The following is a 22,505-nucleotide window of genomic DNA, read 5'->3' as shown; positions in this document are numbered from 1 at the left end:
GCAGGCAGCACTGGACTGGACTGGATTACAGCTGATACAAGGTGTGAAGGAACAAGGGGTGGCTGTGGGCATGCACTTGCTGCCGCTGCCAGTGTTTATCTGCATGGCAGCAGGGCATTTGGGCATTGCCAGGAAGGCGTTTTTATGTAGATTCCTCCTCTTTCAGCACTGCATTGTGGTGCAAGCAAAAGAAGCAAATCCTGTCTGGCTTCCTCTCCGGCCTTTATTCACCTCCCGTGTAGCTGTGAGTGTGTGAGCCTGCAGGGCCCCATGGAATTGCCTAGAAGTAGGCTGAATCGCTGCAAGGGCTGAACAGCAGTATCGGGCAGGCTCGGGCAACGCGCGGCCCGTTCGGGTTATCGCTTCTCGGCCTTTTGGCTAAGATCAAGTGTAGTATCTGTTCTTATCAGTTTAATATCTGATACGTCCCCTATCTGGGGACCATATATTAAATGGATTTTTAGAACAGGGAGATGGAAATAGAGCTTGCTCTGTCCACTCCACGCATTGACCTGGTATTGCAGTATTTCCAGGACCGGTGCACCCTTTCCTTATGTGTTGACTAAAAGCAGATTCCAAAAGTGTTTTTTGTCTTTGCTATTGTTTCTGTCTTTCTGAAGGGATCTCCCCTTTTAATCCCATTATTTCAACACCTGTTGGACAATGCATGAGTGATAATGAGCTCATTGATTAAATGCAATTAATGAATAGATTGCCACCTCTTGTTGTGTGTCGTCTGTGTTTCTGTGTTTCCGGCATTTCACATTGGAACACCTCATTCACCTTCCTTGTCTTCTCTCCGCCCTCCCTTTTAGGTAAGTTAAAGAGCTGCACCTGAGCCAGCCACTGATTGATTGATTGATTGATTGATTGATTGATTGATTGATTGATTGATGCAGCACAACAGTCAAATAGTGGAGTGGAGTAGGGGAACAGCAAACAGCCAATAAAGCAGCCCGCCCGCTCGCCTGCCCGCCACAATGGACCTACCTGTGTACACTAGATGGATGTGATGGAATGTACTGTCGTCCCTACATTTCAAGAAGAAGTAAGAATTGCAGTTGCAACAAAGCCTTGCTTGCCTACAAAGAGAGCAGCAATTTGGATTTGTTACTATGTTACCTAGAAGAATAACAAACTGTGCAAGGATGGAGGTTGTAGGAGCAAGGAGAAGTTGTCTGTAAAGTTGGTGGATGCCTATTTTCCATTTTGCAGTCCCTTGTCTCCCTCTTGTGGCCTCCTGGAGGCAACTAGCTGTGCAAAAAAAAGACAGCCTGGCGGCCGGCTGTTGCAGTGTTGCCCTCTCAGGCAACACTGAGTGACTGACTGAGCCTCACCATCTTATATAAAGTTCAGACGGAACTTTGCACGTGTCATAGTGGAGCCCTCAGGATTCCAGAGCCAGCTTTCTGACATCATAATGGGGCCTCAGAGATAAAAGCCTGGGCCCAGGCAGTGTTGGTCAGTGCTGCTCAGCAGGCAGCACTGGACTGGACTGGATTACAGCTGATACAAGGTGTGAAGGAACAAGGGGTGGCTGTGGGCATGCACTTGCTGCCGCTGCCAGTGTTTATCTGCATGGCAGCAGGGCATTTGGGCGTTGCCAGGAAGGCGTTTTTATGTTGATTCCTCCTCTTTCAGCACTGCATTGTGGTGCAAGCAAAAGAAGCAAATCCTGTCTGGCTTCCTCTCCGGCCTTTATTCACCTCCCGTGTAGCTGTGAGTGTGTGAGCCTGCAGGGCCCCATGGAATTGCCTAGAAGTAGGCTGAATCGCTGCAAGGGCTGAACAGCAGTATCGGGCAGGCTCGGGCAACGCGCGGCCCGTTCGGGTTATCGCTTCTCGGCCTTTTGGCTAAGATCAAGTGTAGTATCTGTTCTTATCAGTTTAATATCTGATACGTCCCCTATCTGGGGACCATATATTAAATGGATTTTTAGAACAGGGAGATGGAAATAGAGCTTGCTCTGTCCACTCCACGCATTGACCTGGTATTGCAGTATTTCCAGGACCGGTGCACCCTTTCCTTATGTGTTGACTAAAAGCAGATTCCAAAAGTGTTTTTTGTCTTTGCTATTGTTTCTGTCTTTCTGAAGGGATCTCCCCTTTTAATCCCATTATTTCAACACCTGTTGGACAATGCATGAGTGATAATGAGCTCATTGATTAAATGCAATTAATGAATAGATTGCCACCTCTTGTTGTGTGTCGTCTGTGTTTCTGTGTTTCCGGCATTTCACATTGGAACACCTCATTCACCTTCCTTGTCTTCTCTCCGCCCTCCCTTTTAGGTAAGTTAAAGAGCTGCACCTGAGCCAGCCACTGATTGATTGATTGATTGATTGATTGATTGATTGATTGATTGATGCAGCACAACAGTCAAATAGTGGAGTGGAGTAGGGGAACAGCAAACAGCCAATAAAGCAGCCCGCCCGCTCGCCTGCCCGCCACAATGGACCTACCTGTGTACACTAGATGGATGTGATGGAATGTACTGTCGTCCCTACATTTCAAGAAGAAGTAAGAATTGCAGTTGCAACAAAGCCTTGCTTGCCTACAAAGAGAGCAGCAATTTGGATTTGTTACTATGTTACCTAGAAGAATAACAAACTGTGCAAGGATGGAGGTTGTAGGAGCAAGGAGAAGTTGTCTGTAAAGTTGGTGGATGCCTATTTTCCATTTTGCAGTCCCTTGTCTCCCTCTTGTGGCCTCCTGGAGGCAACTAGCTGTGCAAAAAAAAGACAGCCTGGCGGCCGGCTGTTGCAGTGTTGCCCTCTCAGGCAACACTGAGTGACTGACTGAGCCTCACCGTCTTATATAAAGTTCAGACGGAACTTTGCACGTGTCATAGTGGAGCCCTCAGGATTCCAGAGCCAGCTTTCTGACATCATAATGGGGCCTCAGAGATAAAAGCCTGGGCCCAGGCAGTGTTGGTCAGTGCTGCTCAGCAGGCAGCACTGGACTGGACTGGATTACAGCTGATACAAGGTGTGAAGGAACAAGGGGTGGCTGTGGGCATGCACTTGCTGCCGCTGCCAGTGTTTATCTGCATGGCAGCAGGGCATTTGGGCATTGCCAGGAAGGCGTTTTTATGTAGATTCCTCCTCTTTCAGCACTGCATTGTGGTGCAAGCAAAAGAAGCAAATCCTGTCTGGCTTCCTCTCCGGCCTTTATTCACCTCCCGTGTAGCTGTGAGTGTGTGAGCCTGCAGGGCCCCATGGAATTGCCTAGAAGTAGGCTGAATCGCTGCAAGGGCTGAACAGCAGTATCGGGCAGGCTCGGGCAACGCGCGGCCCGTTCGGGTTATCGCTTCTCGGCCTTTTGGCTAAGATCAAGTGTAGTATCTGTTCTTATCAGTTTAATATCTGATACGTCCCCTATCTGGGGACCATATATTAAATGGATTTTTAGAACAGGGAGATGGAAATAGAGCTTGCTCTGTCCACTCCACGCATTGACCTGGTATTGCAGTATTTCCAGGACCGGTGCACCCTTTCCTTATGTGTTGACTAAAAGCAGATTCCAAAAGTGTTTTTTGTCTTTGCTATTGTTTCTGTCTTTCTGAAGGGATCTCCCCTTTTAATCCCATTATTTCAACACCTGTTGGACAATGCATGAGTGATAATGAGCTCATTGATTAAATGCAATTAATGAATAGATTGCCACCTCTTGTTGTGTGTCGTCTGTGTTTCTGTGTTTCCGGCATTTCACATTGGAACACCTCATTCACCTTCCTTGTCTTCTCTCCGCCCTCCCTTTTAGGTAAGTTAAAGAGCTGCACCTGAGCCAGCCACTGATTGATTGATTGATTGATTGATTGATTGATTGATTGATTGATTGATTGATTGATTGATTGATTGATTGATGCAGCACAACAGTCAAATAGTGGAGTGGAGTAGGGGAACAGCAAACAGCCAATAAAGCAGCCCGCCCGCTCGCCTGCCCGCCACAATGGACCTACCTGTGTACACTAGATGGATGTGATGGAATGTACTGTCGTCCCTACATTTCAAGAAGAAGTAAGAATTGCAGTTGCAACAAAGCCTTGCTTGCCTACAAAGAGAGCAGCAATTTGGATTTGTTACTATGTTACCTAGAAGAATAACAAACTGTGCAAGGATGGAGGTTGTAGGAGCAAGGAGAAGTTGTCTGTAAAGTTGGTGGATGCCTATTTTCCATTTTGCAGTCCCTTGTCTCCCTCTTGTGGCCTCCTGGAGGCAACTAGCTGTGCAAAAAAAAGACAGCCTGGCGGCCGGCTGTTGCAGTGTTGCCCTCTCAGGCAACACTGAGTGACTGACTGAGCCTCACCGTCTTATATAAAGTTCAGACGGAACTTTGCACGTGTCATAGTGGAGCCCTCAGGATTCCAGAGCCAGCTTTCTGACATCATAATGGGGCCTCAGAGATAAAAGCCTGGGCCCAGGCAGTGTTGGTCAGTGCTGCTCAGCAGGCAGCACTGGACTGGACTGGATTACAGATGATACAAGGTGTGAAGGAACAAGGGGTGGCTGTGGGCATGCACTTGCTGCCGCTGCCAGTGTTTATCTGCATGGCAGCAGGGCATTTGGGCGTTGCCAGGAAGGCGTTTTTATGTAGATTCCTCCTCTTTCAGCACTGCATTGTGGTGCAAGCAAAAGAAGCAAATCCTGTCTGGCTTCCTCTCCGGCCTTTATTCACCTCCCGTGTAGCTGTGAGTGTGTGAGCCTGCAGGGCCCCATGGAATTGCCTAGAAGTAGGCTGAATCGCTGCAAGGGCTGAACAGCAGTATCGGGCAGGCTCGGGCAACGCGCGGCCCGTTCGGGTTATCGCTTCTCGGCCTTTTGGCTAAGATCAAGTGTAGTATCTGTTCTTATCAGTTTAATATCTGATACGTCCCCTATCTGGGGACCATATATTAAATGGATTTTTAGAACAGGGAGATGGAAATAGAGCTTGCTCTGTCCACTCCACGCATTGACCTGGTATTGCAGTATTTCCAGGACCGGTGCACCCTTTCCTTATGTGTTGACTAAAAGCAGATTCCAAAAGTGTTTTTTGTCTTTGCTATTGTTTCTGTCTTTCTGAAGGGATCTCCCCTTTTAATCCCATTATTTCAACACCTGTTGGACAATGCATGAGTGATAATGAGCTCATTGATTAAATGCAATTAATGAATAGATTGCCACCTCTTGTTGTGTGTCGTCTGTGTTTCTGTGTTTCCGGCATTTCACATTGGAACACCTCATTCACCTTCCTTGTCTTCTCTCCGCCCTCCCTTTTAGGTAAGTTAAAGAGCTGCACCTGAGCCAGCCACTGATTGATTGATTGATTGATTGATTGATTGATTGATTGATTGATTGATTGATTGATTGATTGATGCAGCACAACAGTCAAATAGTGGAGTGGAGTAGGGGAACAGCAAACAGCCAATAAAGCAGCCCGCCCGCTCGCCTGCCCGCCACAATGGACCTACCTGTGTACACTAGATGGATGTGATGGAATGTACTGTCGTCCCTACATTTCAAGAAGAAGTAAGAATTGCAGTTGCAACAAAGCCTTGCTTGCCTACAAAGAGAGCAGCAATTTGGATTTGTTACTATGTTACCTAGAAGAATAACAAACTGTGCAAGGATGGAGGTTGTAGGAGCAAGGAGAAGTTGTCTGTAAAGTTGGTGGATGCCTATTTTCCATTTTGCAGTCCCTTGTCTCCCTCTTGTGGCCTCCTGGAGGCAACTAGCTGTGCAAAAAAAAGACAGCCTGGCGGCCGGCTGTTGCAGTGTTGCCCTCTCAGGCAACACTGAGTGACTGACTGAGCCTCACCGTCTTATATAAAGTTCAGACGGAACTTTGCACGTGTCATAGTTGAGCCCTCAGGATTCCAGAGCCAGCTTTCTGACATCATAATGGGGCCTCAGAGATAAAAGCCTGGGCCCAGGCAGTGTTGGTCAGTGCTGCTCAGCAGGCAGCACTGGACTGGACTGGATTACAGCTGATACAAGGTGTGAAGGAACAAGGGGTGGCTGTGGGCATGCACTTGCTGCCGCTGCCAGTGTTTATCTGCATGGCAGCAGGGCATTTGGGCGTTGCCAGGAAGGCGTTTTTATGTAGATTCCTCCTCTTTCAGCACTGCATTGTGGTGCAAGCAAAAGAAGCAAATCCTGTCTGGCTTCCTCTCCGGCCTTTATTCACCTCCCGTGTAGCTGTGAGTGTGTGAGCCTGCAGGGCCCCATGGAATTGCCTAGAAGTAGGCTGAATCGCTGCAAGGGCTGAACAGCAGTATCGGGCAGGCTCGGGCAACGCGCGGCCCGTTCGGGTTATCGCTTCTCGGCCTTTTGGCTAAGATCAAGTGTAGTATCTGTTCTTATCAGTTTAATATCTGATACGTCCCCTATCTGGGGACCATATATTAAATGGATTTTTAGAACAGGGAGATGGAAATAGAGCTTGCTCTGTCCACTCCACGCATTGACCTGGTATTGCAGTATTTCCAGGACCGGTGCACCCTTTCCTTATGTGTTGACTAAAAGCAGATTCCAAAAGTGTTTTTTGTCTTTGCTATTGTTTCTGTCTTTCTGAAGGGATCTCCCCTTTTAATCCCATTATTTCAACACCTGTTGGACAATGCATGAGTGATAATGAGCTCATTGATTAAATGCAATTAATGAATAGATTGCCACCTCTTGTTGTGTGTCGTCTGTGTTTCTGTGTTTCCGGCATTTCACATTGGAACACCTCATTCACCTTCCTTGTCTTCTCTCCGCCCTCCCTTTTAGGTAAGTTAAAGAGCTGCACCTGAGCCAGCCACTGATTGATTGATTGATTGATTGATTGATTGATTGATTGATTGATTGATTGATGCAGCACAACAGTCAAATAGTGGAGTGGAGTAGGGGAACAGCAAACAGCCAATAAAGCAGCCCGCCCGCTCGCCTGCCCGCCACAATGGACCTACCTGTGTACACTAGATGGATGTGATGGAATGTACTGTCGTCCCTACATTTCAAGAAGAAGTAAGAATTGCAGTTGCAACAAAGCCTTGCTTGCCTACAAAGAGAGCAGCAATTTGGATTTGTTACTATGTTACCTAGAAGAATAACAAACTGTGCAAGGATGGAGGTTGTAGGAGCAAGGAGAAGTTGTCTGTAAAGTTGGTGGATGCCTATTTTCCATTTTGCAGTCCCTTGTCTCCCTCTTGTGGCCTCCTGGAGGCAACTAGCTGTGCAAAAAAAAGACAGCCTGGCGGCCGGCTGTTGCAGTGTTGCCCTCTCAGGCAACACTGAGTGACTGACTGAGCCTCACCGTCTTATATAAAGTTCAGACGGAACTTTGCACGTGTCATAGTGGAGCCCTCAGGATTCCAGAGCCAGCTTTCTGACATCATAATGGGGCCTCAGAGATAAAAGCCTGGGCCCAGGCAGTGTTGGTCAGTGCTGCTCAGCAGGCAGCACTGGACTGGACTGGATTACAGCTGATACAAGGTGTGAAGGAACAAGGGGTGGCTGTGGGCATGCACTTGCTGCCGCTGCCAGTGTTTATCTGCATGGCAGCAGGGCATTTGGGCGTTGCCAGGAAGGCGTTTTTATGTAGATTCCTCCTCTTTCAGCACTGCATTGTGGTGCAAGCAAAAGAAGCAAATCCTGTCTGGCTTCCTCTCCGGCCTTTATTCACCTCCCGTGTAGCTGTGAGTGTGTGAGCCTGCAGGGCCCCATGGAATTGCCTAGAAGTAGGCTGAATCGCTGCAAGGGCTGAACAGCAGTATCGGGCAGGCTCGGGCAACGCGCGGCCCGTTCGGGTTATCGCTTCTCGGCCTTTTGGCTAAGATCAAGTGTAGTATCTGTTCTTATCAGTTTAATATCTGATACGTCCCCTATCTGGGGACCATATATTAAATGGATTTTTAGAACAGGGAGATGGAAATAGAGCTTGCTCTGTCCACTCCACGCATTGACCTGGTATTGCAGTATTTCCAGGACCGGTGCACCCTTTCCTTATGTGTTGACTAAAAGCAGATTCCAAAAGTGTTTTTTGTCTTTGCTATTGTTTCTGTCTTTCTGAAGGGATCTCCCCTTTTAATCCCATTATTTCAACACCTGTTGGACAATGCATGAGTGATAATGAGCTCATTGATTAAATGCAATTAATGAATAGATTGCCACCTCTTGTTGTGTGTCGTCTGTGTTTCTGTGTTTCCGGCATTTCACATTGGAACACCTCATTCACCTTCCTTGTCTTCTCTCCGCCCTCCCTTTTAGGTAAGTTAAAGAGCTGCACCTGAGCCAGCCACTGATTGATTGATTGATTGATTGATTGATTGATTGATTGATTGATTGATTGATTGATTGATGCAGCACAACAGTCAAATAGTGGAGTGGAGTAGGGGAACAGCAAACAGCCAATAAAGCAGCCCGCCCGCTCGCCTGCCCGCCACAATGGACCTACCTGTGTACACTAGATGGATGTGATGGAATGTACTGTCGTCCCTACATTTCAAGAAGAAGTAAGAATTGCAGTTGCAACAAAGCCTTGCTTGCCTACAAAGAGAGCAGCAATTTGGATTTGTTACTATGTTACCTAGAAGAATAACAAACTGTGCAAGGATGGAGGTTGTAGGAGCAAGGAGAAGTTGTCTGTAAAGTTGGTGGATGCCTATTTTCCATTTTGCAGTCCCTTGTCTCCCTCTTGTGGCCTCCTGGAGGCAACTAGCTGTGCAAAAAAAAGACAGCCTGGCGGCCGGCTGTTGCAGTGTTGCCCTCTCAGGCAACACTGAGTGACTGACTGAGCCTCACCGTCTTATATAAAGTTCAGACGGAACTTTGCACGTGTCATAGTGGAGCCCTCAGGATTCCAGAGCCAGCTTTCTGACATCATAATGGGGCCTCAGAGATAAAAGCCTGGGCCCAGGCAGTGTTGGTCAGTGCTGCTCAGCAGGCAGCACTGGACTGGACTGGATTACAGCTGATACAAGGTGTGAAGGAACAAGGGGTGGCTGTGGGCATGCACTTGCTGCCGCTGCCAGTGTTTATCTGCATGGCAGCAGGGCATTTGGGCGTTGCCAGGAAGGCGTTTTTATGTAGATTCCTCCTCTTTCAGCACTGCATTGTGGTGCAAGCAAAAGAAGCAAATCCTGTCTGGCTTCCTCTCCGGCCTTTATTCACCTCCCGTGTAGCTGTGAGTGTGTGAGCCTGCAGGGCCCCATGGAATTGCCTAGAAGTAGGCTGAATCGCTGCAAGGGCTGAACAGCAGTATCGGGCAGGCTCGGGCAACGCGCGGCCCGTTCGGGTTATCGCTTCTCGGCCTTTTGGCTAAGATCAAGTGTAGTATCTGTTTCTTATCAGTTTAATATCTGATACGTCCCCTATCTGGGGACCATATATTAAATGGATTTTTAGAACAGGGAGATGGAAATAGAGCTTGCTCTGTCCACTCCACGCATTGACCTGGTATTGCAGTATTTCCAGGACCGGTGCACCCTTTCCTTATGTGTTGACTAAAAGCAGATTCCAAAAGTGTTTTTTGTCTTTGCTATTGTTTCTGTCTTTCTGAAGGGATCTCCCCTTTTAATCCCATTATTTCAACACCTGTTGGACAATGCATGAGTGATAATGAGCTCATTGATTAAATGCAATTAATGAATAGATTGCCACCTCTTGTTGTGTGTCGTCTGTGTTTCTGTGTTTCCGGCATTTCACATTGGAACACCTCATTCACCTTCCTTGTCTTCTCTCCGCCCTCCCTTTTAGGTAAGTTAAAGAGCTGCACCTGAGCCAGCCACTGATTGATTGATTGATTGATTGATTGATTGATTGATTGATTGATTGATTGATTGATGCAGCACAACAGTCAAATAGTGGAGTGGAGTAGGGGAACAGCAAACAGCCAATAAAGCAGCCCGCCCGCTCGCCTGCCCGCCACAATGGACCTACCTGTGTACACTAGATGGATGTGATGGAATGTACTGTCGTCCCTACATTTCAAGAAGAAGTAAGAATTGCAGTTGCAACAAAGCCTTGCTTGCCTACAAAGAGAGCAGCAATTTGGATTTGTTACTATGTTACCTAGAAGAATAACAAACTGTGCAAGGATGGAGGTTGTAGGAGCAAGGAGAAGTTGTCTGTAAAGTTGGTGGATGCCTATTTTCCATTTTGCAGTCCCTTGTCTCCCTCTTGTGGCCTCCTGGAGGCAACTAGCTGTGCAAAAAAAAGACAGCCTGGCGGCCGGCTGTTGCAGTGTTGCCCTCTCAGGCAACACTGAGTGACTGACTGAGCCTCACCGTCTTATATAAAGTTCAGACGGAACTTTGCACGTGTCATAGTGGAGCCCTCAGGATTCCAGAGCCAGCTTTCTGACATCATAATGGGGCCTCAGAGATAAAAGCCTGGGCCCAGGCAGTGTTGGTCAGTGCTGCTCAGCAGGCAGCACTGGACTGGACTGGATTACAGCTGATACAAGGTGTGAAGGAACAAGGGGTGGCTGTGGGCATGCACTTGCTGCCGCTGCCAGTGTTTATCTGCATGGCAGCAGGGCATTTGGGCGTTGCCAGGAAGGCGTTTTTATGTAGATTCCTCCTCTTTCAGCACTGCATTGTGGTGCAAGCAAAAGAAGCAAATCCTGTCTGGCTTCCTCTCCGGCCTTTATTCACCTCCCGTGTAGCTGTGAGTGTGTGAGCCTGCAGGGCCCCATGGAATTGCCTAGAAGTAGGCTGAATCGCTGCAAGGGCTGAACAGCAGTATCGGGCAGGCTCGGGCAACGCGCGGCCCGTTCGGGTTATCGCTTCTCGGCCTTTTGGCTAAGATCAAGTGTAGTATCTGTTCTTATCAGTTTAATATCTGATACGTCCCCTATCTGGGGACCATATATTAAATGGATTTTTAGAACAGGGAGATGGAAATAGAGCTTGCTCTGTCCACTCCACGCATTGACCTGGTATTGCAGTATTTCCAGGACCGGTGCACCCTTTCCTTATGTGTTGACTAAAAGCAGATTCCAAAAGTGTTTTTTGTCTTTGCTATTGTTTCTGTCTTTCTGAAGGGATCTCCCCTTTTAATCCCATTATTTCAACACCTGTTGGACAATGCATGAGTGATAATGAGCTCATTGATTAAATGCAATTAATGAATAGATTGCCACCTCTTGTTGTGTGTCGTCTGTGTTTCTGTGTTTCCGGCATTTCACATTGGAACACCTCATTCACCTTCCTTGTCTTCTCTCCGCCCTCCCTTTTAGGTAAGTTAAAGAGCTGCACCTGAGCCAGCCACTGATTGATTGATTGATTGATTGATTGATTGATTGATTGATTGATTGATTGATTATTGATGCAGCACAACAGTCAAATAGTGGAGTGGAGTAGGGGAACAGCAAACAGCCAATAAAGCAGCCCGCCCGCTCGCCTGCCCGCCACAATGGACCTACCTGTGTACACTAGATGGATGTGATGGAATGTACTGTCGTCCCTACATTTCAAGAAGAAGTAAGAATTGCAGTTGCAACAAAGCCTTGCTTGCCTACAAAGAGAGCAGCAATTTGGATTTGTTACTATGTTACCTAGAAGAATAACAAACTGTGCAAGGATGGAGGTTGTAGGAGCAAGGAGAAGTTGTCTGTAAAGTTGGTGGATGCCTATTTTCCATTTTGCAGTCCCTTGTCTCCCTCTTGTGGCCTCCTGGAGGCAACTAGCTGTGCAAAAAAAAGACAGCCTGGCGGCCGGCTGTTGCAGTGTTGCCCTCTCAGGCAACACTGAGTGACTGACTGAGCCTCACCGTCTTATATAAAGTTCAGACGGAACTTTGCACGTGTCATAGTGGAGCCCTCAGGATTCCAGAGCCAGCTTTCTGACATCATAATGGGGCCTCAGAGATAAAAGCCTGGGCCCAGGCAGTGTTGGTCAGTGCTGCTCAGCAGGCAGCACTGGACTGGACTGGATTACAGCTGATACAAGGTGTGAAGGAACAAGGGGTGGCTGTGGGCATGCACTTGCTGCCGCTGCCAGTGTTTATCTGCATGGCAGCAGGGCATTTGGGCGTTGCCAGGAAGGCGTTTTTATGTAGATTCCTCCTCTTTCAGCACTGCATTGTGGTGCAAGCAAAAGAAGCAAATCCTGTCTGGCTTCCTCTCCGGCCTTTATTCACCTCCCGTGTAGCTGTGAGTGTGTGAGCCTGCAGGGCCCCATGGAATTGCCTAGAAGTAGGCTGAATCGCTGCAAGGGCTGAACAGCAGTATCGGGCAGGCTCGGGCAACGCGCGGCCCGTTCGGGTTATCGCTTCTCGGCCTTTTGGCTAAGATCAAGTGTAGTATCTGTTCTTATCAGTTTAATATCTGATACGTCCCCTATCTGGGGACCATATATTAAATGGATTTTTAGAACAGGGAGATGGAAATAGAGCTTGCTCTGTCCACTCCACGCATTGACCTGGTATTGCAGTATTTCCAGGACCGGTGCACCCTTTCCTTATGTGTTGACTAAAAGCAGATTCCAAAAGTGTTTTTTGTCTTTGCTATTGTTTCTGTCTTTCTGAAGGGATCTCCCCTTTTAATCCCATTATTTCAACACCTGTTGGACAATGCATGAGTGATAATGAGCTCATTGATTAAATGCAATTAATGAATAGATTGCCACCTCTTGTTGTGTGTCGTCTGTGTTTCTGTGTTTCCGGCATTTCACATTGGAACACCTCATTCACCTTCCTTGTCTTCTCTCCGCCCTCCCTTTTAGGTAAGTTAAAGAGCTGCACCTGAGCCAGCCACTGATTGATTGATTGATTGATTGATTGATTGATTGATTGATTGATTGATTGATGCAGCACAACAGTCAAATAGTGGAGTGGAGTAGGGGAACAGCAAACAGCCAATAAAGCAGCCCGCCCGCTCGCCTGCCCGCCACAATGGACCTACCTGTGTACACTAGATGGATGTGATGGAATGTACTGTCGTCCCTACATTTCAAGAAGAAGTAAGAATTGCAGTTGCAACAAAGCCTTGCTTGCCTACAAAGAGAGCAGCAATTTGGATTTGTTACTATGTTACCTAGAAGAATAACAAACTGTGCAAGGATGGAGGTTGTAGGAGCAAGGAGAAGTTGTCTGTAAAGTTGGTGGATGCCTATTTTCCATTTTGCAGTCCCTTGTCTCCCTCTTGTGGCCTCCTGGAGGCAACTAGCTGTGCAAAAAAAAGACAGCCTGGCGGCCGGCTGTTGCAGTGTTGCCCTCTCAGGCAACACTGAGTGACTGACTGAGCCTCACCGTCTTATATAAAGTTCAGACGGAACTTTGCACGTGTCATAGTGGAGCCCTCAGGATTCCAGAGCCAGCTTTCTGACATCATAATGGGGCCTCAGAGATAAAAGCCTGGGCCCAGGCAGTGTTGGTCAGTGCTGCTCAGCAGGCAGCACTGGACTGGACTGGATTACAGCTGATACAAGGTGTGAAGGAACAAGGGGTGGCTGTGGGCATGCACTTGCTGCCGCTGCCAGTGTTTATCTGCATGGCAGCAGGGCATTTGGGCGTTGCCAGGAAGGCGTTTTTATGTAGATTCCTCCTCTTTCAGCACTGCATTGTGGTGCAAGCAAAAGAAGCAAATCCTGTCTGGCTTCCTCTCCGGCCTTTATTCACCTCCCGTGTAGCTGTGAGTGTGTGAGCCTGCAGGGCCCCATGGAATTGCCTAGAAGTAGGCTGAATCGCTGCAAGGGCTGAACAGCAGTATCGGGCAGGCTCGGGCAACGCGCGGCCCGTTCGGGTTATCGCTTCTCGGCCTTTTGGCTAAGATCAAGTGTAGTATCTGTTCTTATCAGTTTAATATCTGATACGTCCCCTATCTGGGGACCATATATTAAATGGATTTTTAGAACAGGGAGATGGAAATAGAGCTTGCTCTGTCCACTCCACGCATTGACCTGGTATTGCAGTATTTCCAGGACCGGTGCACCCTTTCCTTATGTGTTGACTAAAAGCAGATTCCAAAAGTGTTTTTTGTCTTTGCTATTGTTTCTGTCTTTCTGAAGGGATCTCCCCTTTTAATCCCATTATTTCAACACCTGTTGGACAATGCATGAGTGATAATGAGCTCATTGATTAAATGCAATTAATGAATAGATTGCCACCTCTTGTTGTGTGTCGTCTGTGTTTCTGTGTTTCCGGCATTTCACATTGGAACACCTCATTCACCTTCCTTGTCTTCTCTCCGCCCTCCCTTTTAGGTAAGTTAAAGAGCTGCACCTGAGCCAGCCACTGATTGATTGATTGATTGATTGATTGATTGATTGATTGATTGATTGATTGATTGATTGATTGATGCAGCACAACAGTCAAATAGTGGAGTGGAGTAGGGGAACAGCAAACAGCCAATAAAGCAGCCCGCCCGCTCGCCTGCCCGCCACAATGGACCTACCTGTGTACACTAGATGGATGTGATGGAATGTACTGTCGTCCCTACATTTCAAGAAGAAGTAAGAATTGCAGTTGCAACAAAGCCTTGCTTGCCTACAAAGAGAGCAGCAATTTGGATTTGTTACTATGTTACCTAGAAGAATAACAAACTGTGCAAGAGAAGTTGTCTGTAAAGTTGGTGGATGCCTATTTTCCATTTTGCAGTCCCTTGTCTCCCTCTTGTGGCCTCCTGGAGGCAACTAGCTGTGCAAAAAAAAGACAGCCTGGCGGCCGGCTGTTGCAGTGTTGCCCTCTCAGGCAACACTGAGTGACTGACTGAGCCTCACCGTCTTATATAAAGTTCAGACGGAACTTTGCACGTGTCATAGTGGAGCCCTCAGGATTCCAGAGCCAGCTTTCTGACATCATAATGGGGCCTCAGAGATAAAAGCCTGGGCCCAGGCAGTGTTGGTCAGTGCTGCTCAGCAGGCAGCACTGGACTGGACTGGATTACAGCTGATACAAGGTGTGAAGGAACAAGGGGTGGCTGTGGGCATGCACTTGCTGCCGCTGCCAGTGTTTATCTGCATGGCAGCAGGGCATTTGGGCGTTGCCAGGAAGGCGTTTTTATGTAGATTCCTCCTCTTTCAGCACTGCATTGTGGTGCAAGCAAAAGAAGCAAATCCTGTCTGGCTTCCTCTCCGCCCTTTATTCACCTCCCGTGTAGCTGTGAGTGTGTGAGCCTGCAGGGCCCCATGGAATTGCCTAGAAGTAGGCTGAATCGCTGCAAGGGCTGAACAGCAGTATCGGGCAGGCTCGGGCAACGCGCGGCCCGTTCGGGTTATCGCTTCTCGGCCTTTTGGCTAAGATCAAGTGTAGTATCTGTTCTTATCAGTTTAATATCTGATACGTCCCCTATCTGGGGACCATATATTAAATGGATTTTTAGAACAGGGAGATGGAAATAGAGCTTGCTCTGTCCACTCCACGCATTGACCTGGTATTGCAGTATTTCCAGGACCGGTGCACCCTTTCCTTATGTGTTGACTAAAAGCAGATTCCAAAAGTGTTTTTTGTCTTTGCTATTGTTTCTGTCTTTCTGAAGGGATCTCCCCTTTTAATCCCATTATTTCAACACCTGTTGGACAATGCATGAGTGATAATGAGCTCATTGATTAAATGCAATTAATGAATAGATTGCCACCTCTTGTTGTGTGTCGTCTGTGTTTCTGTGTTTCCGGCATTTCACATTGGAACACCTCATTCACCTTCCTTGTCTTCTCTCCGCCCTCCCTTTTAGGTAAGTTAAAGAGCTGCACCTGAGCCAGCCACTGATTGATTGATTGATTGATTGATTGATTGATTGATTGATTGATTGATTGATTGATTGATTGATGCAGCACAACAGTCAAATAGTGGAGTGGAGTAGGGGAACAGCAAACAGCCAATAAAGCAGCCCGCCCGCTCGCCTGCCCGCCACAATGGACCTACCTGTGTACACTAGATGGATGTGATGGAATGTACTGTCGTCCCTACATTTCAAGAAGAAGTAAGAATTGCAGTTGCAACAAAGCCTTGCTTGCCTACAAAGAGAGCAGCAATTTGGATTTGTTACTATGTTACCTAGAAGAATAACAAACTGTGCAAGGATGGAGGTTGTAGGAGCAAGGAGAAGTTGTCTGTAAAGTTGGTGGATGCCTATTTTCCATTTTGCAGTCCCTTGTCTCCCTCTTGTGGCCTCCTGGAGGCAACTAGCTGTGCAAAAAAAAGACAGCCTGGCGGCCGGCTGTTGCAGTGTTGCCCTCTCAGGCAACACTGAGTGACTGACTGAGCCTCACCGTCTTATATAAAGTTCAGACGGAACTTTGCACGTGTCATAGTGGAGCCCTCAGGATTCCAGAGCCAGCTTTCTGACATCATAATGGGGCCTCAGAGATAAAAGCCTGGGCCCAGGCAGTGTTGGTCAGTGCTGCTCAGCAGGCAGCACTGGACTGGACTGGATTACAGCTGATACAAGGTGTGAAGGAACAAGGGGTGGCTGTGGGCATGCACTTGCTGCCGCTGCCAGTGTTTATCTGCATGGCAGCAGGGCATTTGGGCGTTGCCAGGAAGGCGTTTTTATGTAGATTCCTCCTCTTTCAGCACTGCATTGTGGTGCAAGCAAAAGAAGCAAATCCTGTCTGGCTTCCTCTCCGGCCTTTATTCACCTCCCGTGTAGCTGTGAGTGTGTGAGCCTGCAGGGCCCCATGGAATTGCCTAGAAGTAGGCTGAATCGCTGCAAGGGCTGAACAGCAGTATCGGGCAGGCTCGGGCAACGCGCGGCCCGTTCGGGTTATCGCTTCTCGGCCTTTTGGCTAAGATCAAGTGTAGTATCTGTTCTTATCAGTTTAATATCTGATACGTCCCCTATCTGGGGACCATATATTAAATGGATTTTTAGAACAGGGAGATGGAAATAGAGCTTGCTCTGTCCACTCCACGCATTGACCTGGTATTGCAGTATTTCCAGGACCGGTGCACCCTTTCCTTATGTGTTGACTAAAAGCAGATTCCAAAAGTGTTTTTTGTCTTTGCTATTGTTTCTGTCTTTCTGAAGGGATCTCCCCTTTTAATCCCATTATTTCAACACCTGTTGGACAATGCATGAGTGATAATGAGCTCATTGATTAAATGCAATTAATGAATAGATTGCCACCTCTTGTTGTGTGTCGTCTGTGTTTCTGTGTTTCCGGCATTTCACATTGGAACACCTCATTCACCTTCCTTGTCTTCTCTCCGCCCTCCCTTTTAGGTAAGTTAAAGAGCTGCACCTGAGCCAGCCACTGATTGATTGATTGATTGATTGATTGATTGATTGATTGATTGATTGATTGATTGATGCAGCACAACAGTCAAATAGTGGAGTGGAGTAGGGGAACAGCAAACAGCCAATAAAGCAGCCCGCCCGCTCGCCTGCCCGCCACAATGGACCTACCTGTGTACACTAGATGGATGTGATGGAATGTACTGTCGTCCCTACATTTCAAGAAGAAGTAAGAATTGCAGTTGCAACAAAGCCTTGCTTGCCTACAAAGAGAGCAGCAATTTGGATTTGTTACTATGTTACCTAGAAGAATAACAATCTGTGCAAGGATGGAGGTTGTAGGAGCAAGGAGAAGTTGTCTGTAAAGTTGGTGGATGCCTATTTTCCATTTTGCAGTCCCTTGTCTCCCTCTTGTGGCCTCCTGGAGGCAACTAGCTGTGCAAAAAAAAGACAGCCTGGCGGCCGGCTGTTGCAGTGTTGCCCTCTCAGGCAACACTGAGTGACTGACTGAGCCTCACCGTCTTATATAAAGTTCAGACGGAACTTTGCACGTGTCATAGTGGAGCCCTCAGGATTCCAGAGCCAGCTTTCTGACATCATAATGGGGCCTCAGAGATAAAAGCCTGGGCCCAGGCAGTGTTGGTCAGTGCTGCTCAGCAGGCAGCACTGGACTGGACTGGATTACAGCTGATACAAGGTGTGAAGGAACAAGGGGTGGCTGTGGGCATGCACTTGCTGCCGCTGCCAGTGTTTATCTGCATGGCAGCAGGGCATTTGGGCGTTGCCAGGAAGGCGTTTTTATGTAGATTCCTCCTCTTTCAGCACTGCATTGTGGTGCAAGCAAAAGAAGCAAATCCTGTCTGGCTTCCTCTCCGGCCTTTATTCACCTCCCGTGTAGCTGTGAGTGTGTGAGCCTGCAGGGCCCCATGGAATTGCCTAGAAGTAGGCTGAATCGCTGCAAGGGCTGAACAGCAGTATCGGGCAGGCTCGGGCAACGCGCGGCCCCTTCGGGTTATCGCTTCTCGGCCTTTTGGCTAAGATCAAGTGTAGTATCTGTTCTTATCAGTTTAATATCTGATACGTCCCCTATCTGGGGACCATATATTAAATGGATTTTTAGAACAGGGAGATGGAAATAGAGCTTGCTCTGTCCACTCCACGCATTGACCTGGTATTGCAGTATTTCCAGGACCGGTGCACCCTTTCCTTATGTGTTGACTAAAAGCAGATTCCAAAAGTGTTTTTTGTCTTTGCTATTGTTTCTGTCTTTCTGAAGGGATCTCCCCTTTTAATCCCATTATTTCAACACCTGTTGGACAATGCATGAGTGATAATGAGCTCATTGATTAAATGCAATTAATGAATAGATTGCCACCTCTTGTTGTGTGTCGTCTGTGTTTCTGTGTTTCCGGCATTTCACATTGGAACACCTCATTCACCTTCCTTGTCTTCTCTCCACCCTCCCTTTTAGGTAAGTTAAAGAGCTGCACCTGAGCCAGCCACTGATTGATTGATTGATTGATTGATTGATTGATTGATTGATTGATTGATGCAGCACAACAGTCAAATAGTGGAGTGGAGTAGGGGAACAGCAAACAGCCAATAAAGCAGCCCGCCCGCTCGCCTGCCCGCCACAATGGACCTACCTGTGTACACTAGATGGATGTGATGGAATGTACTGTCGTCCCTACATTTCAAGAAGAAGTAAGAATTGCAGTTGCAACAAAGCCTTGCTTGCCTACAAAGAGAGCAGCAATTTGGATTTGTTACTATGTTACCTAGAAGAATAACAAACTGTGCAAGGATGGAGGTTGTAGGAGCAAGGAGAAGTTGTCTGTAAAGTTGGTGGATGCCTATTTTCCATTTTGCAGTCCCTTGTCTCCCTCTTGTGGCCTCCTGGAGGCAACTAGCTGTGCAAAAAAAAGACAGCCTGGCGGCCGGCTGTTGCAGTGTTGCCCTCTCAGGCAACACTGAGTGACTGACTGAGCCTCACCGTCTTATATAAAGTTCAGACGGAACTTTGCACGTGTCATAGTGGAGCCCTCAGGATTCCAGAGCCAGCTTTCTGACATCATAATGGGGCCTCAGAGATAAAAGCCTGGGCCCAGGCAGTGTTGGTCAGTGCTGCTCAGCAGGCAGCACTGGACTGGACTGGATTACAGCTGATACAAGGTGTGAAGGAACAAGGGGTGGCTGTGGGCATGCACTTGCTGCCGCTGCCAGTGTTTATCTGCATGGCAGCAGGGCATTTGGGCGTTGCCAGGAAGGCGTTTTTATGTAGATTCCTCCTCTTTCAGCACTGCATTGTGGTGCAAGCAAAAGAAGCAAATCCTGTCTGGCTTCCTCTCCGGCCTTTATTCACCTCCCGTGTAGCTGTGAGTGTGTGAGCCTGCAGGGCCCCATGGAATTGCCTAGAAGTAGGCTGAATCGCTGCAAGGGCTGAACAGCAGTATCGGGCAGGCTCGGGCAACGCGCGGCCCGTTCGGGTTATCGCTTCTCGGCCTTTTGGCTAAGATCAAGTGTAGTATCTGTTCTTATCAGTTTAATATCTGATACGTCCCCTATCTGGGGACCATATATTAAATGGATTTTTAGAACAGGGAGATGGAAATAGAGCTTGCTCTGTCCACTCCACGCATTGACCTGGTATTGCAGTATTTCCAGGACCGGTGCACCCTTTCCTTATGTGTTGACTAAAAGCAGATTCCAAAAGTGTTTTTTGTCTTTGCTATTGTTTCTGTCTTTCTGAAGGGATCTCCCCTTTTAATCCCATTATTTCAACACCTGTTGGACAATGCATGAGTGATAATGAGCTCATTGATTAAATGCAATTAATGAATAGATTGCCACCTCTTGTTGTGTGTCGTCTGTGTTTCTGTGTTTCCGGCATTTCACATTGGAACACCTCATTCACCTTCCTTGTCTTCTCTCCGCCCTCCCTTTTAGGTAAGTTAAAGAGCTGCACCTGAGCCAGCCACTGATTGATTGATTGATTGATTGATTGATTGATTGATTGATTGATTGATTGATTGATGCAGCACAACAGTCAAATAGTGGAGTGGAGTAGGGGAACAGCAAACAGCCAATAAAGCAGCCCGCCCGCTCGCCTGCCCGCCACAATGGACCTACCTGTGTACACTAGATGGATGTGATGGAATGTACTGTCGTCCCTACATTTCAAGAAGAAGTAAGAATTGCAGTTGCAACAAAGCCTTGCTTGCCTACAAAGAGAGCAGCAATTTGGATTTGTTACTATGTTACCTAGAAGAATAACAAACTGTGCAAGGATGGAGGTTGTAGGAGCAAGGAGAAGTTGTCTGTAAAGTTGGTGGATGCCTATTTTCCATTTTGCAGTCCCTTGTCTCCCTCTTGTGGCCTCCTGGAGGCAACTAGCTGTGCAAAAAAAAGACAGCCTGGCGGCCGGCTGTTGCAGTGTTGCCCTCTCAGGCAACACTGAGTGACTGACTGAGCCTCACCGTCTTATATAAAGTTCAGACGGAACTTTGCACGTGTCATAGTGGAGCCCTCAGGATTCTAGAGCCAGCTTTCTGACATCATAATGGGGCCTCAGAGATAAAAGCCTGGGCCCAGGCAGTGTTGGTCAGTGCTGCTCAGCAGGCAGCACTGGACTGGACTGGATTACAGCTGATACAAGGTGTGAAGGAACAAGGGGTGGCTGTGGGCATGCACTTGCTGCCGCTGCCAGTGTTTATCTGCATGGCAGCAGGGCATTTGGGCGTTGCCAGGAAGGCGTTTTTATGTAGATTCCTCCTCTTTCAGCACTGCATTGTGGTGCAAGCAAAAGAAGCAAATCCTGTCTGGCTTCCTCTCCGGCCTTTATTCACCTCCCGTGTAGCTGTGAGTGTGTGAGCCTGCAGGGCCCCATGGAATTGCCTAGAAGTAGGCTGAATCGCTGCAAGGGCTGAACAGCAGTATCGGGCAGGCTCGGGCAACGCGCGGCCCGTTCGGGTTATCGCTTCTCGGCCTTTTGGCTAAGATCAAGTGTAGTATCTGTTCTTATCAGTTTAATATCTGATACGTCCCCTATCTGGGGACCATATATTAAATGGATTTTTAGAACAGGGAGATGGAAATAGAGCTTGCTCTGTCCACTCCACGCATTGACCTGGTATTGCAGTATTTCCAGGACCGGTGCACCCTTTCCTTATGTGTTGACTAAAAGCAGATTCCAAAAGTGTTTTTTGTCTTTGCTATTGTTTCTGTCTTTCTGAAGGGATCTCCCCTTTTAATCCCATTATTTCAACACCTGTTGGACAATGCATGAGTGATAATGAGCTCATTGATTAAATGCAATTAATGAATAGATTGCCACCTCTTGTTGTGTGTCGTCTGTGTTTCTGTGTTTCCGGCATTTCACATTGGAACACCTCATTCACCTTCCTTGTCTTCTCTCCGCCCTCCCTTTTAGGTAAGTTAAAGAGCTGCACCTGAGCCAGCCACTGATTGATTGATTGATTGATTGATTGATTGATTGATTGATTGATGCAGCACAACAGTCAAATAGTGGAGTGGAGTAGGGGAACAGCAAACAGCCAATAAAGCAGCCCGCCCGCTCGCCTGCCCGCCACAATGGACCTACCTGTGTACACTAGATGGATGTGATGGAATGTACTGTCGTCCCTACATTTCAAGAAGAAGTAAGAATTGCAGTTGCAACAAAGCCTTGCTTGCCTACAAAGAGAGCAGCAATTTGGATTTGTTACTATGTTACCTAGAAGAATAACAAACTGTGCAAGGATGGAGGTTGTAGGAGCAAGGAGAAGTTGTCTGTAAAGTTGGTGGATGCCTATTTTCCATTTTGCAGTCCCTTGTCTCCCTCTTGTGGCCTCCTGGAGGCAACTAGCTGTGCAAAAAAAAGACAGCCTGGCGGCCGGCTGTTGCAGTGTTGCCCTCTCAGGCAACACTGAGTGACTGACTGAGCCTCACCGTCTTATATAAAGTTCAGACGGAACTTTGCACGTGTCATAGTGGAGCCCTCAGGATTCCAGAGCCAGCTTTCTGACATCATAATGGGGCCTCAGAGATAAAAGCCTGGGCCCAGGCAGTGTTGGTCAGTGCTGCTCAGCAGGCAGCACTGGACTGGACTGGATTACAGCTGATACAAGGTGTGAAGGAACAAGGGGTGGCTGTGGGCATGCACTTGCTGCCGCTGCCAGTGTTTATCTGCATGGCAGCAGGGCATTTGGGCGTTGCCAGGAAGGCGTTTTTATGTAGATTCCTCCTCTTTCAGCACTGCATTGTGGTGCAAGCAAAAGAAGCAAATCCTGTCTGGCTTCCTCTCCGGCCTTTATTCACCTCCCGTGTAGCTGTGAGTGTGTGAGCCTGCAGGGCCCCATGGAATTGCCT

The 22,505-nt window shown here is 47.8% G+C and overlaps 15 non-coding genes across 15 annotated transcripts; all 15 read left to right on the top strand.

The window, feature by feature from the left end:
• Nucleotides 1-358: 358 nt before the first annotated feature.
• On the top strand, nt 359-549 carry LOC142733413 (U2 spliceosomal RNA). Its single transcript, XR_012880058.1, has one exon. It is a non-coding gene; the product is annotated as a U2 spliceosomal RNA (small nuclear RNA).
• Nucleotides 550-1,833: 1,284 nt separating this feature from the next.
• On the top strand, nt 1,834-2,024 carry LOC142733412 (U2 spliceosomal RNA). The gene has a single exon (XR_012880057.1). It is a non-coding gene; the product is annotated as a U2 spliceosomal RNA (small nuclear RNA).
• A 1,280-nt stretch (nt 2,025-3,304) lies between these two features.
• On the top strand, nt 3,305-3,495 carry LOC142733411 (U2 spliceosomal RNA). Its single transcript, XR_012880056.1, has one exon. It is a non-coding gene; the product is annotated as a U2 spliceosomal RNA (small nuclear RNA).
• A 1,308-nt stretch (nt 3,496-4,803) lies between these two features.
• LOC142733410 (U2 spliceosomal RNA) lies at nt 4,804-4,994 on the top strand. Its single transcript, XR_012880055.1, has one exon. It is a non-coding gene; the product is annotated as a U2 spliceosomal RNA (small nuclear RNA).
• Nucleotides 4,995-6,294: 1,300 nt separating this feature from the next.
• Nucleotides 6,295-6,485, top strand: LOC142733409 (U2 spliceosomal RNA). The gene has a single exon (XR_012880054.1). It is a non-coding gene; the product is annotated as a U2 spliceosomal RNA (small nuclear RNA).
• Nucleotides 6,486-7,773: 1,288 nt separating this feature from the next.
• LOC142733406 (U2 spliceosomal RNA) lies at nt 7,774-7,964 on the top strand. The gene has a single exon (XR_012880053.1). It is a non-coding gene; the product is annotated as a U2 spliceosomal RNA (small nuclear RNA).
• Nucleotides 7,965-9,260: 1,296 nt separating this feature from the next.
• LOC142733424 (U2 spliceosomal RNA) lies at nt 9,261-9,452 on the top strand. Its single transcript, XR_012880068.1, has one exon. It is a non-coding gene; the product is annotated as a U2 spliceosomal RNA (small nuclear RNA).
• A 1,292-nt stretch (nt 9,453-10,744) lies between these two features.
• Nucleotides 10,745-10,935, top strand: LOC142733404 (U2 spliceosomal RNA). Its single transcript, XR_012880051.1, has one exon. It is a non-coding gene; the product is annotated as a U2 spliceosomal RNA (small nuclear RNA).
• Nucleotides 10,936-12,230: 1,295 nt separating this feature from the next.
• Nucleotides 12,231-12,421, top strand: LOC142733403 (U2 spliceosomal RNA). Its single transcript, XR_012880050.1, has one exon. It is a non-coding gene; the product is annotated as a U2 spliceosomal RNA (small nuclear RNA).
• Nucleotides 12,422-13,709: 1,288 nt separating this feature from the next.
• Nucleotides 13,710-13,900, top strand: LOC142733402 (U2 spliceosomal RNA). Its single transcript, XR_012880049.1, has one exon. It is a non-coding gene; the product is annotated as a U2 spliceosomal RNA (small nuclear RNA).
• Nucleotides 13,901-15,178: 1,278 nt separating this feature from the next.
• Nucleotides 15,179-15,369, top strand: LOC142733401 (U2 spliceosomal RNA). The gene has a single exon (XR_012880048.1). It is a non-coding gene; the product is annotated as a U2 spliceosomal RNA (small nuclear RNA).
• Nucleotides 15,370-16,669: 1,300 nt separating this feature from the next.
• Nucleotides 16,670-16,860, top strand: LOC142733400 (U2 spliceosomal RNA). Its single transcript, XR_012880047.1, has one exon. It is a non-coding gene; the product is annotated as a U2 spliceosomal RNA (small nuclear RNA).
• Nucleotides 16,861-18,152: 1,292 nt separating this feature from the next.
• On the top strand, nt 18,153-18,343 carry LOC142733399 (U2 spliceosomal RNA). Its single transcript, XR_012880046.1, has one exon. It is a non-coding gene; the product is annotated as a U2 spliceosomal RNA (small nuclear RNA).
• A 1,284-nt stretch (nt 18,344-19,627) lies between these two features.
• LOC142733398 (U2 spliceosomal RNA) lies at nt 19,628-19,818 on the top strand. The gene has a single exon (XR_012880045.1). It is a non-coding gene; the product is annotated as a U2 spliceosomal RNA (small nuclear RNA).
• A 1,292-nt stretch (nt 19,819-21,110) lies between these two features.
• LOC142733397 (U2 spliceosomal RNA) lies at nt 21,111-21,301 on the top strand. Its single transcript, XR_012880044.1, has one exon. It is a non-coding gene; the product is annotated as a U2 spliceosomal RNA (small nuclear RNA).
• The last annotated feature ends 1,204 nt before the right edge of the window (nt 21,302-22,505 follow it).

This window comes from Rhinoderma darwinii, unplaced genomic scaffold, assembly GCF_050947455.1.
Source record: "Rhinoderma darwinii isolate aRhiDar2 unplaced genomic scaffold, aRhiDar2.hap1 Scaffold_954, whole genome shotgun sequence".
In the NCBI taxonomy this organism is placed as follows: Eukaryota; Metazoa; Chordata; class Amphibia; order Anura; family Rhinodermatidae; genus Rhinoderma; species Rhinoderma darwinii.
Note: the sequence above shows the minus strand (reverse complement) of the source record. Positions and strands in the feature narration are given on the sequence as shown.